This window comes from Lontra canadensis, unplaced genomic scaffold, assembly GCF_010015895.1.
Source record: "Lontra canadensis isolate GAN:19392208 unplaced genomic scaffold, GSC_riverotter_1.0 scaffold64, whole genome shotgun sequence".
NCBI lineage: Eukaryota > Metazoa > Chordata > Mammalia > Carnivora > Mustelidae > Lontra > Lontra canadensis.
This window is the reverse complement of record NW_022631058.1, coordinates 6886572-6903272: the sequence shown is the minus strand read 5'-3', so window position 1 is coordinate 6903272 and position 16701 is coordinate 6886572. Positions and strand designations below refer to the sequence as shown.

General features: G+C 34.6%; 1 pseudogene; it reads right to left on the bottom strand.

The window, feature by feature from the left end:
* Positions 1-2808: 2808 nt before the first annotated feature.
* Positions 2809-16701, bottom strand: part of LOC116879902 — a 52263-nt pseudogene continuing 38370 nt past the window's right edge.

Genomic DNA, 16701 nt, shown 5'->3' with positions numbered 1-16701 from the left:
AATTATAGAATTCTTAGAAGGAACTGATAGGAGAAGGAATTTGTGCGATCAAAACCATAGGTATGGGGCGCCTGGGTGGCTCAGTCGTTAAGCCTCTGCCTTTGGCTCAGGTCATGATTCCAGGGTCCTGGGATTGAGCCCCACATTGGGCTCCCTGCTCAGCAGGGAGCCTGCTTCTCCCTCTCCTATTCCCCCTGTTTGTGTTTCCTCTCTCGCTGCGTCTCTCTCTGTCAAATAAATAAAATCTAAAACAAAAAACAAACAAAAAAAACCACATAGGTGTACTTCCTTGACATATTGATTTTTTAGCTTACTTTTATTCATGAAAGTTCAGTTGACTGAGGAAAAATGAATTATATTTGCTCTTATAACATGTCCATCTGTGTATAAATGTGTTTTTCTGCTCATCCTGAACCAAACTAATTCTTCACTTGCATGGAGCTCCTGACAGCAAGTACAGGACAGCTTGGATGCTAAAGATTTGCTTGATAATTAATTTTTACTTGGTCTATCATTCAGGGTCCAAGTACTACCTGTATTTTTGCTTGACTTTGATTTGGTTTGTCTCAAAGTGCAGTTTTATTGCCACATGGAATAACGTCTCTAGAGCCTTTCATTCAAAATGGATAGAGGAACAAGTGAAACCCATCATTCACCACAGGTATGATGGATTGGAATGCTCAAGGAGTTCTCTGTAACTTTGCTTTAAAAAAGTTGTTCAGATGCTCACTGCGACCTACTGTTTTAATCACAGACAATATCCAAAACATTGCATTGATTGTCTTCTGAACTTCTAGAAAGGAGAAAAATATACATGTACCTGCATACATGCCTGCACACACACAAACACACATATTCTTTTGGGATTAAATTTACTCTTTGCTAATACTTTCCAATAGTACCTCACAAAGATACTGCACTATATTGTAGGCATTAAGTAGACAATTATAAAGTGTTTAACATGCAAAACACTAGGGGAGCCAAACACCATGACTCCGCAAACCCACCCTTCGTTCTTGAATGATTATGACTCTAAAAAATCCTACTGCCATTTTTTTATTTGACAAAATAAAAGAACATGAGGAAGAAATCTTCCACTTCCACCACAGAGGCAATAAAATATAAAATAATCAATGGATTTTCCCCAGAGCTGAAAATATGAATCACCTGGCCCACTATCATTTTTCCCATTACAGAACACAAAATAATTTTCTTGGTTAAAGGCAGTTGTTATCCTATCACCTGCTCAAATCAATATCAACTGTATCGTTGAGACTCCTCTGGCTAAAATTATATATCAAAGAGGCTTAAAGCAAGGGAAAATCATTTTTATTGTGTTTCCTTGACTTCTCTACTCTCTTTTACTTTATAAATAACAGCCAAGACATTGGGATTTTCTTCAAAGCTTCAGCACTGAGACACTTGTTAAGTGAAGTTTATGATCTCATATTATTTTTCAAAAATATTGGCTTTTAAAATAAGATCAACATTTCTGCATAATTCAGTCACCCATTCTGAGATGAAAATCAAGAGAAAAATATAAAAATTTAAGTGAATTTTTCTTGGTTAGTGATCTAAAATTTTAGGAAAGTTGTCAAGATGTTATTTCTGGTTAATTTATTTGAAAATTATTTGATCAATAATAACTATGAGGTCTATGGAAATATATTTAAATTTCTGATTTGTAAATATTTTTAAATGCAAAAGTGATCACTTTCAAAAATAAGTATTTTTCATTTTTTAAAAAATTTTAAATTGATAGAGTGACAGGAAATACTGTTATATCATTCCCTCAGGACTGCAAAAGAAGAGAGCAAAAAACTAAAAGACAGATTTGAATCTAATACTCACAGTAGGGACCACTAAGAACTTGTGTTGTTGATACTGATGACATCAAATAAATAGGGAAAAAAGAAATCTTACTGGCTAGTTTGCAAAACTCTTTTTCCAGGATTTTTAAATTCAGGAACATTGTGAGGACATGCACATAGCCACTCTTTTATTTCATTTAATTTTTTAATTTCCATTTATTTCTATGTTTCTATTAATTGATTAGTACTCCAATTTTATTATTTTTCTAATCTCCAAGAAAAAAATAATTTTCTTGGAATTTAACTAAAGTATCTCACACAGGTAAAAAGAATGAAGGCTTTGGCTCTTTTAACCCCATTTTGGGTATTATGGGATTCAGTTTGCTAAAGTTTTGTTTAGATTTTTGAAATATCATTCATTAGAGAAATTGATCTATAGTTTGTTTTTTTTTTTATGTCCTTGATAGGTTTTGATAGAAGGCTCCTTCTCACTTAATAAAAAAGGAACTAAGAATTATTTTATCTTTATTAAGTAGAAGATTTTGTATTTAAATGTTTGGAGGGGCGCCTGGGTGGCTCAGTGGGTTAAAGCCTCTGCGTTTGGCTCAGGTCATGATCCCAGAGTCCTGGGATTGAGCCCTGCATCAGGCTCTCTGCTCGGCAGGGAGCCTGCTTCCTCCTCTCTCTCTGCCTGCCTCTGCCTACTTGTGATCTCTCTCTCTGTCAAATAAATTTTAAAAAAGTTTTAAATGTTCGGAAGACTTTGCTAGTGAAATCATCTAAATCTGGAGATTTTTCTGGGATTTTTAAAATAATAGATTTAATGTTCTGAGCAGAAAAGAAGTACTGTTCAGATTTGCCTATTTCTTTTTTCAGTTTTGGTAGGTTATGTTTTTCTAAAAATGTGGGCATCTAAATTGTCAAATTAAAATGCCTTATTTAGTTATTTATTTTCACAAATAAGACTTTTTATTTGTCACCATTAAATGTCTGAATTTTAAACAGGTTCTTGGACTGGTATCCCAATCCATGAGCTCATTCAACTTTAACACTGATTTCATCCCCAGTAGCTTTTCCAGAATTACCACCTTCACCATGAAGCTCTTTGAGCTTTCTCAATTCAAACTTGGGCCCCTTTAGCATTTTTACTTTTCTAACAAAGACATCACAGAGTGAGTAAGTAGACTGAGTCTTTTCTATGTCTTTTCTGATGCTCTCTGGAATAAATTTACTGACCACTTCTTTTATTTGTCTGCACCTCTTGGGTCATGATTTCCATCATCTTTTTCCAAATTTGGTGGACCTGCTTTTGCTGAGCCCAAAAGGACTTCCGAATCTGACTGTTGCATTTTCTTTATAAAACCAACACAAAATAGATGAAGCCGATAACCTCCAGCAGTTTTGATATCAACATAAACTTCAGTCATGGTCTGCCATTTTTTGACCATGGAACAAACCCACTTTGTCACGGGGAAGATCCATGCCATGGATATTAGGCACTTTTTGCCCTGAGCATCCTTGGTAATTACCTTGATTTTTATAAATGCAACATCATCCTGCAGATTACCAAGGCTTTTATCAATAAAAGAATATTCCAAACATAATATGCAATAAAGTGAGTTGATACATGTAAAGTTCACAAAATAAGCCTGACACATATTCTTTATATACATTTGGTATCATTATTATATCCTTATTTTTGTTTTCATCCAAGCAGTTGTGAAAATTACAATGTACATCCATTTCCAATATTGTGGCCACTCTCAACATGTGGTTTGCAAACTTTTGTGTGTGTATGAATCGTCGAGGGTGATTCCTAAATATTTTAAGTCGATATCTCACTTTTAAAAAAATTTAATGTTTTTATTTAATAATTCTGGTTAGAATTCAAAAATTACATTTCCAGTAATTACTCCAATTGTTTTCATGTAGGTGGCTTACAGTGCACTTTTTAAAATCCCTGCTGACCAAGATTCTGTCCTTGACCAAACTGTAGTCAGATTTTTCTTGACTATGCCTCCATCTTGGCCTATAAAGACTTGAGCAAACACTACTATAGTTTCTAACAGTTCCAGGCAGTATCCATAGGATGTCTCTAGTCCCTCTTAAAGTGCCTGCTTGAGAAAACTCAAGGCTGCCAAAAGAATTTACTGTCCATTGCAGCCAATGCCTGAAGACAGGGCCCCTGTTTCCCAGTCTGTGTGAAGGGAGAAGCTTACCTTTGGTAAGTACCTGTTAGCAAACCCATATGGGTTTCACTTGGACCACCTCTACCCCCTTCTCTGTCTTCATGATTTTTCACTTCCCTGACTGTTTAAGCCTCAGAGATTTCCCTTCCTACTTTCTATTCTCCTTTCAAAGTCAGATCATCTCTGAACATCAGAATGGAGCTGAGCACTTTCCCCTATAGTCAGTAATTACTGAATACAATCTGTTCTCACTCCTTCAAATTAATGTCTGGCTGTGTTTATCTTTGACACTGCCCCACAATTAGCACTACTTTAATGTAATTTTGAAATAAATCTCGTGATGCAAGACTCTTAAATTTTATCCAATTTTTCTTTTTCTCTTTGGTCCTGCTACTAGGTAACTATGTGTTTTATAAAACTCCCAGGTGGTTGTTGCTGAACAAAAAATTTAGACCCATAAATCTTACTGTGGTCTTGCTCTTTTTAACCACTAATATAAAGGGTTTAATTTTGAACTCTCATTTTTGTTAAGTTTATCTATAAGCTTATCCTTATGCCAGGGCCCTGCTGCCTTGACTAGTATAGATTTATAGCAAGTTTTGAAATTAGAAAATGTTTTAGTGCTTAACCTCATTCTCTTGTCAAGTAGTTTTGGCTAGTCTGCGTCCTTTTCCTCTCCCTGTAAACTTTAGAATCAGCTTGTCAATTTCTATAACCCACAAGGCTTATAGGGGCTATGAAATTGACTTAATTAAATCTATAGACCAATTCATGGTGCATTGCCATTTGAATCTTCTGATTCATGAATATGGAATGTCTCTCCACTTATTTAGGTCTTCTTTCTCACAGAAGCATTTTGAAATTTTCAGTACACAGTCTTGCACTGCTTTTGTTAATGTTACTTTTGAGAATTTTATTGATTTTTTTCATGTAATTGTGAATGGCATTGTTTTTCTAATTTCATTTGTGAATGTTCACTCCTAGTATAGAAATATAATTGATGTTTCTGTATGGATGTCAAATCCTGTGATCTTGATCCTGACCTTATTTGAAAGTTTTGCTACTTTTTGTGACTTATTTGGATTTTCTACATACAGAATTAGGTCATCTGCAAATAAAACAATCTTCTTTCTTTTCAACTTGGATACCTTTTATTATTTTTTAAATCATTTTCTTCTTCTGTTTTTCTGTCTAATTCACTGCCTATAACTTTAGTGCATGCAATGTTGAATAAAAGCAGTAAGAGCAGGCATCCTTGCCATTTTCCTAATATTAAGGGGGAAGCATTTGGTGTTTCACCAACTCAGTAAAGTTTTTACTTTAGTGGTGAAAGATCAAATGTTTTCCACCAAAATCATAAAAAAAGCTATAGCTATAGGACTTATGTAGATACTCTTTATCCATTTTAGGAAGTTCTATTCTTAATCTGTTAGAAGTTATCATCAGTGGATATAAGATTTTTCAAAATGTATTTGTGCATTTATTAATATGATTATGAGGTTTTGCTACTTTATTAATATGGTGCCTTACATTAATTGATTTACAGATATTACACCGACATTGCATTCTTGAGTTGAACCTCATTTGGGCATGGTGTACATATAATAATTTTCCTACATGGCTGGATTTATTTGTTAATATTTTCTTGAGGATTTTTGCAACCACATTCATGAAATCTATTGTCTAGTACTTTTTTATTATTATTATTGGTGTCTTTTTTTTCCCCTCTTGCCTCACAAAATGAATTAGGAAGTATTCCCTCCCCCTTTATTTCTGAAAGAAATTTTTCCATTTCTCTTGTTTCTTTCCTCTCCTGGAGGAGTTCACAAGGCATTGTTATTACTTGCTCCTTATCATGACTAATTATATTCACCAGGCAGCCACGGGAGGCTGGTCTTTACTTAGAAGATATTTAGTCATTAATTTAATTTCATTTGTCATACATCTATTCATATATTCTATTTTTGTTGTTCTTATTTTTGTTCAGATTTAGTAATTTTTATCCTTTTAGTATTTTTTTCCATTTTAATCACATTATACAATTTGTTGGCAAAATATTGTTCATAATATTCTCTTGTGATTTTTAAAAATTCTGTAAAATCAGTAACACTAGCCTCCCTTTTATTTCTGTTTTGGTAATTTGTGTCTACTCTTATTTTCTTGCCAACTGTAAGTAAATATTTGACAAGTATGTCGATTTTTTAAAATAAAATTTTGGGGATTCTCTTTTGTAGTATTTTTTTCATATTTGAAATCATTTATTTCTTTTATTTTCTTTTAGGATTTATTTATTTGACAGAGAGAGAGAAAGGGAGAGAGAATGTGCATACCTGTGCCTGAGAGTTGGGGGAGGGACAGAAGGAGAGAGAGAGAGAGAATCTCAAGCAGACACCCCACTGAGCACAGAGATTAACTCTGCTGGATCCCATCATGCAAGAAAACATGACCTGAGCTGAAACCAAGAGTCTGATCAGCCACCCAGATGCCCTTATTTCTTTTCTAATAGTCTTTCTTTCTTTTTTCCTGTGTTATGTTTAATTTTCTCTTTTATTTTCTAGATTTCTAAAATGAATTTATAAGTTATTTCTTTCAAATATTTCTTTTCAAATCCAGGCATTTCATTTATAAATTTTTTTCTAAGCACTGTTTTAGATATGTGCCATGAATTTCTACATATTGTGTTTTCATTTTTGTTCAACTCAAAATGCTTTCTGATTTCCTTTTTGATTTATTCTTTAGTTCATTGGTTGTTTAGAAGTGTGCTGATTAATTTCCAAATATTTTTGGATTTCTCATGTGCTTTTTTTCTTTTTTGATTTCTAATGTAATTCCATAATGATTAGAGAACACACCTTATAGGAATCCAATTATTCTACATTTCTTGAGAATTCTTATGGCCTAGCACATAAATCTTTCCAAACTGGTGTTGGATAGTGTGTTCTATGAATATCTCTTTGGTCATCTTCATCACTAATGTCTTTTATAATCTTATGTCTCATGTCGTTAATATTCTTGCTGATTTTCACTCTAACTGAGCTAATTATTGGCAGGAGTAGGACACTGAAGTGTCCAAATATTTTTGTTGCATTTTCTATTTATCCTTTAAGTTATCTAAATCTGCTACATGTTATTTTTTGAATCTTTTGTTAGGTGCATGAGTGTTTATAATAATTATGCTTCCCAAGTCAGTTGATTTTTTTTTTTAAGATTTTGTTTATTTATTTGACAGAGATCACAAGTAGGCAGAGAGGCAGGCAGAGAGAGAGGGGGAAGCAGGCTCTCTGCTGAGCAGAGAGCCCGATGTGGGGCTCGATCTCAGGACCCTGAGATCATGACCTGAGCCGAAGGCAGAGGCTTAACCTATTGAGCCACCCAGGTGTCCTGAGTTGAACTTTTATAATTAGAAAATGTCCATCTTATATCTGAAAGCAATTTTTTTTTTTTCTTAATGTCTTGTTTGATACTAGTAGTCACTCCGGCTCTCTCATGGTTACTATTGCATGGTGATTCTCTTTTCCTCCTTTTACTTTTGATTAATTATGTCTTAGAATCTAAAGAGTGCCTCTTATAGGAGGTATATATTTGAATATTTAAAAGTTTTTTGTTTGTTTTAAGTTTCTTATCGATTCTGACATCTTTTATCTTTTGATTAGAGTTTTTAATCCATGAATGCTTAATATCATTATTGATATGGTTGGATTTATAGCTGTCATTTTGCTATTTGTTACTCATATGTTTCACACCTTCATCTCTCCCTCCCTGTCTCTGTCTCTCTCTTTCTCCTCCTCTGTTTCCTTTCTTGGTGTTATGTTGATAATTGTCTAATGTGCCATTAAATTCTTTTGTTGAATCATCTACCAGATGTGTGTGTCTGTGTGTGTGTGTGTGTGTGTGTGTGTGTGTGTGTGTGTGTTTTGGCAGATATTTTTAAATTATTGTTCTAGAAATTACAACATAGTTCTTAAGGGTCAAAAATTCTAGTTTCTTTATATACCTCATAATATTTTTTTGAAAGCTGGACCTTTAGACTTATATTGCTGGAATTCTAGATTCTGATTTCCACCAGGATTGATATTGGCTTCTATTTTTATGTTTGTTTGTTAGTGACTTGGTAGGACTAATTTGTAGACTGTGGTGACTGATGTCTTTGCTCAGTTATTTGTTTCTATTTTTGTCTTTGATTCTTGTTTTGATTTTTAAGGTTAGTTTGTTTGACATAGTTCTTGAGTCAACATAGTTTGGTTCTCATCCAAGGCTTGTGAAGAGGTTATGCTCAAACACTTGGAAAGGGTAGGACTTTCACATTTTACCCACAGATCTCTTAAAATCCAGTAGCTCATTAGGCCTTTTGCAATCTTTTCTAAGTTTTCATACAGTGTTGTGTATGCAGCCTTTCTTCCCGTGTGCCTGCTGGTAGATTGTGGCCTGCACCCCCAGGTAAACTTCTGGATGATAAAGGTGGAATGGGTAAGAACAAAGCAGCCCTGGACCAAAATTCCATAATCTTCCACTATTTTTACTGAAGCTCAGTTGATATTCTTTAAGTCATGTTGTTCATTTATTGTATGGTTTTGGTTAATTTCCAGAGCCCTTAAATGGTTATTTTTGATGACTTGTGCAGTTTTTATTATTGCTTTTTAGAGAGAGATTTTGTCATTTTCTTCATTGGCCATTCCAGAAGTCTCATATTGTCCTTTTAAAGCTACTTTAAACCAAGGTCCCCCCCTCCCATTTTTTTTTTCTTGATATGAAGTAGAAGTATTTGAAATGTTACAATTCTGTTTGAATCCCAACTGTTATCTACATTGTATCACCTACACTGAAAATGGCATTTTCTTTTATAATAAAATATATTTAATTTAATCTAGTAAAAAATAACTTTTTTCTCTTCATATGCCTCGTGTATAGAATCATATCCAAACTCTTTTGACTGAATTTCAAGATACCTTTACAAGTTGTTTTCTGTTGTTGTTGTTTGTTTTTGTTTTTGTTTTGCTGTAAATGTTCAATTTCTATTGATAAAAAAGTGCACAGGGGTTTTTTATGTAAACAATATATACAAGAAAATTCTTTGTCATACTGTTTGAAATAGTCTCACAATTGGAATAGTAAGACAGATATCACAGTTCTTTTTTTTTAAGATTTTATTTATTTATTTGACAGAGAGAGAGATCACAGGCAGGCAGAGAGAGGAGGAAGCAGGCTCCCCGCTGAGCAGAGAGCACAATGCAGGGCTGGACCCCAGGACCCTGGGACCATGACCCAAGCTAAAGGCAGAGGCTTTAACCCACTGAGCCACCCAGGCACCCCAGACATCACAGTTCTTAGATGAAAACTAGAAAATACTCAACAGCTTCTTTAATTTTCTAGTGAAATTTCTACCTTAGAAAAATGCCATATGGAGCTGAACAAAAGTGCAAAAGTATGCCTTTAATAATCTAATGCATTGATCAAACATTAATTTTTACTAATATGGGTAGATATGATAATTCTGTGGCATATATTTGATATATACAAATAGGAGTACGGAATAGTTCTGTCTGAAACTATGATTTGTTGACTAAAAGAGAAATTCTCATCATAAAAATCTCAAGAAGTCTTGTAGCTATTTAATAAAGATGGATGTCATGTTGATGTAGGTGGTGTCACTAAAGTTGATTTACACTGTCAATTCTTTCTCAACTTTATTTTTTCTTAAGTAGATTCCTATGCTATTATCAGAATATGTAATACTTGGACTTGTCAGAATTAGAAGCTGGAATGGTTTCAGCAAATGGCTAAGAATTTTACAGCTAATATTACTGTTCAAGTTCACTTTTCAAGTTCAATTATGAAGTTATTCAGTCACCCAGTTATTCAGCCATCCAGTTCCTTATGCCATTATTTGCTCATGTATAACTTTAAGAAGGATAAATTAAATAAAATTTTATATTTAAAATTAAACATTGAAATATCTGGTACCTTTCAAGCCACATAAAATAAGCTGAATCATTCCGGAAGGCATTTTGTCTCTGGAATTTGTCTTTAAGCCTTCTGAGCATCTCAGAGACCAAATTATTCCTCACTCCCCTTGGCCATTCCTATCCTAAGATTATCTATCCGTACTGGAAATATACCAGCTTTGCTATAATCTTGAATAGACTTCTTTATTAAATTTGCCAATACTATCAATAACAGTTCATAGTCATTTTAGAAATGAAAATTTCAACTTCAAAATTATTCGAGGATGAAATGAGTAAATGTGCCTTTTTGTGTGAAGTATAATTTTAGATTCTCTCACATATTAGATTCCTTTATTTTTCACCTCTTTCCTGAAGTAGAATCTCTACTATAAACTTGGAAACTATGGGATAAGAAGTTAAATAAGCTGTCTGAGGTCTGATAAATTTTCTAACCAGAATTTCATTTCCTGCATATCTGATTGTCAAACTCACACTCTAAGTTCTTGATACATATTAAGTATTAGCTGAGCACTTATTATGCTCAAGTCCATACGCCAGGTTTTTTAGGTCTCCTTGTAGAAATCTCTTACTGCATCTTTTAGGTTCTTACCGCATCAATAAAGGTTCAGATTTAAAAAAAAAATGATTTGAACCTGTTTTTCTATTTATTCCAACATCACACATTTCTAAAACATTTGGGAGTTTGTATCTTACCAGAAAAATGCATACCAAAAATCTGAACTACCATTATTTATTCAGAACAAGGTCTTTTCACTTACCTTTTTTTCCTTAAGTACTGAGTATTGGCAGTGATGTGCCACATTTTTATTTTTATTCTAACACTTAGATTATAAGGATAGCAACAGTATTTTCATAGTTTTTCTATATATGTGTAGGACTCCAGGCATTCATCCTGGATTGAAAATATACTAGAATTTGCATTTTTATGCTTAATAAAAGATCACTTTAAAATAAATCTGTTTCCATTTTGAATAACAAAAGCCAACGTCTTATATTCCAGCTTTACAATAAAATGAAGATTTCCCTTTAAATGCATCTCAAAAAGCTCCATAAAATGACACTTCGTCATTCCAGTCAGCTAGATAGGGCATGGGGGAAAGTTCAACACTAGAACATTCTCTGGATGTATTGTATTTTTATTTGATTATGAGCAGGATTCATTTTCATTTAATTTGCCAACATGCCTCTCAGTGTTTTATTCTTAGATAAACAAGTGACTGTAGTCATGTTGAGCCAATTACTCCTATTCTGTTCCTAAATTGGCATTCATACAGTAGCCGGATGGAAATGGTCCCATGCTTTCTGACATATTATTAATGATCACTGATGCAAAAAATATTGCTATAACCATACTTATTTGTTTCTATGCTTGAGACCAATGGGCTTGATCAATCTCAAACTGCATGTTGTTTTTCTTTTTTTGAGCCCACTGTCAGCATACTTTTACCAACAGTAAAGTTAGCTTCACATCTCCCACATCTACTGGAGGCTGAGTTCTAGCATAGAAAAAACAAAAACTTTGTAATGTTTTTGCTTTGGCCCTGGATATCCACTAATAATGTTTAATACTTTGGGACAACATTCTAACTATAACATACGGTAACTTTTTTTTTTTTTTTTTTTTTTTTGGCTAGGGGAGATACTAGATATATTCCATCAACAGGTCATATCATATCCTCATGATATTAATCATCAAGTACCTGATGATGACCAAAAATAACCTTAAAAGCTTAGGACTAGGGGTGCCTGGGTGGTTCAGTGGGTTAAAGCCTCTGCCTTTGGCTCACTCATGATCCCAGGGTCCTGGGATTGAGCCCAGCATAGGGCTCTCTGCTCAGCAGGGAGCCTGCATCCCCTTCTCTCTCTCTGCCTGCCTCTCCACCTACTTGTGATCTCTGTCTGTCAAATAAATAAACAAAATCTTAAAAAAACAAAAACAAAAAACCTTAGGACAAAAATTTCAGTATTGAAGTTAAGCACTCAAGCTATGTAGTTAAAAAGATCTGGGATTTAGTCGCAACTGTTCTACTTAATCAGTGAGTTAACTTGGGCACATTACTGAATTAATTAGGCACATTACTTAAGCTTTAATATTTTCCATCTCTCAAATGAGGGCAGTATTAATCACCTTTTTTTAAAAAATAGAGTTATTGTGAGCTCTAAATGAAATAACTCAGTCTATATCATCAAATTAGCCTTCCTGTTCCTTCTGCTCTTACCTAATACTTTGCTTACCTTGTTCTTATCTTGTTCCTGGCTTCAAGCTCTTACTACAACAGATCCCAGGATTTAAGCCCCTTTACTCAAGTAGCATTTAGAGTCTGTGCCTCATTTTCAGATATGTTCCCCCTGAAAGTGCGATCCTAGGTTGCCTTCCCTGTATTCCTAGGGTTCTAGTTCTTATTCTCTTGCCCCTTATGGCACTGTTCCCAAAGTATTCCTCAGCAAACACACTAATCGGTGTCTTGGAGTCTGCTACCTGAAGAAGCTAACTAAGGCAGCCCCCAGCTCTGGTTGGATTCTTCCTAACTCTTTTACAACCACCATCTATCTGCTCAAGTATATACTTATTATCACCTATATTTATTACTGACTTTGTGGGTCCTTAAAAACAAATTGTATATTTCAGGACATCTATCAATTAAAGCATCTATTGTCAATAATTCCACATATTTGTTCAAGCTTTATGACCCAAACATTATTCTAAACAACTTGTATAGGGATTGTCTCATTTAATGGATTTATGGATTGTCTCACTTAATCCCTGTGACTCTATGAGGAAGGTGCTATTATTATCCCCATTTTTCAGATGAGAATGCTGAGTCACAGTAGATGTAGGAGCCATGATTTAGAATTTAAACTTCAGCCCTCTGATTCCTGAGGTTGTACTCTTCAGCACTCTGTTTCCCCATGGCCATGAAGCTAACTGCTTTCCACTCAAGACTCCTGCAGATCTCCCATTTCCAGATTTCTTGAGGCTTTTTCAGATCTCCAGTTGAAATACTCCCTGAACTACAATTAGTACTTCAGGGCTTCTCTGCAGAATTTGGCTGGGGCTGGGACTTCATCTTGCTTGACTTCTTTCTTTTCAATATCCTGAATCTGTGCTCTTCGAGGTCTCTCACAAGAGCACTTCCTTAGTAAATCACTTGCACATAATCCTCATCTCAGGCTCTGCTTCTGACAAACACAGGTTTAGCACAAGGAGTTAACTATTAGGGAGGGATTTTGAGGGAAAATAGAGGACATGACTAATGAAGAAAATACCAAACATCATATGATTTCAACCACAAATATTTCAAGAGGTAAAGGTATTCTATTATCCTTGTCATATCTAAGAGAAATTAATAATTATGCCTTAATAATATCAAAAACCCATTCAGTGTTCAAATTTCTACTGTCTCATTATGTTTATTAGTTTTAATTTGCTTGAATCAGAGTCCACATAAAATTCAAATAACATAATTTGTTGATGTTTCTTGAAGTCTTTTTTGTAAGTTCTGTCCAATTTATTTATCCTTGTGATTTATTTGTTGGAGATAGGGTTGTTTTTCCTGTTACATTTCCTACAGTCTGCACTGTGCTGATTATATTTCCATGGCACAGATTAATATGTTATTCTGTAAATTGCTAACTATTTGTAGAGCCTTGATCTGATTCAGTTTTTTTTTCCTTCTGGCAAGACTGCTTGGTTGGTAGGTGGCATGTCCTTCTATCAGGAAACACATCATGGCCGATTGTTTCTCTTTTTTATGTTAACAATTGTTGGGGATCAGTGTCTAGAATCATTAATTCAAATAGAAGTTTCAGTATGATAATTTCTAATTTTATAATGTCTTCTTAATCAGATGAAAACCTCTATAAAAGGAAAAAAAGCCCTTCATCTAATACCTGGTTTATAAGTTTTCTCTTTATTATCCAGAATTATCCAAAATATAATAGAAATGCCTCACCTTTCATTTAGCAGTTTCAAAATAATGAGCTTGGTTTTTTTTTAGAATCTCCCAATGATGACCAGTGTGTTTTCTTTGCTCATTTTGTTTTCATTATGAATTCATGTATTTAATCATACTTAATGTATTTCACTCCATGGCACTTATTATTTTTATTAATGTTCAAATTGTTTCATCTTTGACCAATGAGACTCTCTTCAAATTGACTCTTCAGGAACTTTTGAATAGCAAGTTACATTTCTGTTAATACAGAATGTTCCTGGTACATATCCTGCCTCAGACTTGGAATCACCTATTTCTCCAAGATGTCCTGGCTCTCTTTTCTAGGTCCATGTAACTTAAACCTTTTCATGTATTGCTCACATCCTCCCCCAAATTAAAAATCTCCTCCTCTTAAATGTGGCTGATGATCTTACAGTTTTGAGCCAGTGGTTCCCCCTTAGTGATTTCCCTTAGGAAATCCCTCTAGTATTTCCTTTAGAATTTTTACTTTTGGAACTCCTTAATTTTAACATTCCACTTTTTTTTTTCTCTTCCTCTTTCTTAATTATACTCCTTTCCACTGTTTTTTGAAAATTTCCTCTCTTCTGGTTCATTAAACGTAAGTGAATTTTACACATATGCATATGTGATTTGTATTTCTATATCCCCTAAAGGAAGTAAATAGTAATTTCGGCATCTCTGAGTATTCAAGGAAAGGCCAGGTTCCTTTAACAAATATGCAATATGTATTGAGAACATACTATGTATCAGACACTTTCAGGTGCTGGGATAAGTCAGTGAATAAAACAGGAAGAGCTTGTGTTTAGATATCAGAAGATAGAGGATTAAACAAAATAAAAGCATACACATATATATTTATATATAGTTGGATAATTACTGTACAGAAAATTATAGTTGTAGAGATGGATTTCAAGCACTCAGGGGCACAATAAGCCCAGAAGGCCTCTCTGAGAGGCTGAAACCTAACCTGAGTCCTGAGGAGGGGCTGGAGTATACATACATCTATCTAGGGGAGAACATGCTGGAGAGAGGAAACAGCAGGTGCAAAGGCACTGAGGAAGATGTGTGTCTTGCACATTGGAGACAGAGTGAGGAGTCACCTGTGGGTTGAGGTAAATGAACTCACAGAAGGGGAGTAGGATTTAACATCAGAACAGTAAGGAGTAGGGGAAGCAGAACATATAGCACCTTATAAGCCATGAGAACTTTCACTTTTACTGAGAGAGTGAGAACTATTGGAGGTCACTGAGCAGACAGGTGATGTAATGTAACTTAACAAATTGAAGGGATCTCTTGGGCTGACATGTGACAAGTAGACTGTAAAGGGGCAAGAGGAGCAGCAAGGGGACTTGTTAGAAGATTATTGCAATAATCTCGGCCAAAGACCAGAGCATTAGCAAGGCTGGTGGTTAAGAAATGGAGAGATTTACCTAATTGAGAACTCACTCCCTGCCAACACTAGAACCTGGCACATTGCCCTCATGTGCCAGTGGGAGTCAATTACACTGAGTCCAGGAGTCACTACATTCTATTCTTTCCAATTAACGCATTTTGCACCCTCAAGTAAGGTATATTTTGTAATGTAATGTAAACATGTCCTCCTTAGTCAGAGGTTTTTGGCCACCACACTGCATTCATCCTTTAAACACACCAGAACAGAACACATCTCATCACATAAACATGCTACAGTCTGTAGGCAGAATCCTTTCTGCTACAGCCCCTAATGACCTGCCTGATGGCCACCTGTCTCAGCTTGTCTTTCATACCAACATTCGAGATTCTCTATCGAGCCGTCCTCCTCCAGTCCCTCAACATCTGGTAACTTCTTCATCTTGTTCTGTATCTTTGATATTTTCAATCTCTTCATTAAATCTATGTTGAGCTTTGTACTAAAAACTGCAAGATTTCTGTTTATTGTCTCATTCTGGACTTCAGATAAAATGGTTTAAAATTAGACTGAAGTAATGAATTAAAGTACAAGTTATGTCATGAATATAAGGGTCATATGATGACCTTTATGGTTCAGTCACCTCAATCTTAGCTTACGAGTCCTGAAATTGATCAAATTAGGCAGGAATTCTAGAAAACACTGCTCAAACAGGAACATCAAACTAATGAACAAAGGTGGTTTGCCTTAAGATGATCACTAGCAAGTTGCAAATCATCTGTTATCACCCTGGAATGAACCCTACCAATTCAAAATAATAACAAAAATAATAAGAAATAGACTGATGTTAAGAGTTGTCAAGAATACTTTTATCTGAAGTTAGTAGTTCTCAGACATCTTAAAGAAGTCCATAATGATAATAATAATTTATTTTTAATATATAATATAATATAATATATATAATATATAATATAATAATAATAATAAAAAGAAAACATACACACACACACTCAGTAAATATACCAAATACCATCACTGAAAACATGTACTCAAGAGTTCTAATGCCAACCACCTTTAGCTCATTCTGTCTCTAATGCAGATGGAAGGAAAGCAGGAACTGCATACACCCTTTGCTACATTAAGCTCTGAAGTCATAGATCTTAAAAGGTAATCTACTCTGCTTCAGAAAATCCCAGATCCCAATGCATTTTATTTTTTCCATTTTCCTGACTACAAATATATAGGACAGAAAAAAGGTTAACTACTGTGATAATCAGAGCTGGGTCAGGAAAGAGAGGGAAACAGAGCAAAGGGTGCTGATTGAGACTCGTCTGTGTGGTCAGCTCTAGGGAAGTATGGGAAGTCAATCATCTCTACCCAGTAGTTCTCAGTCTG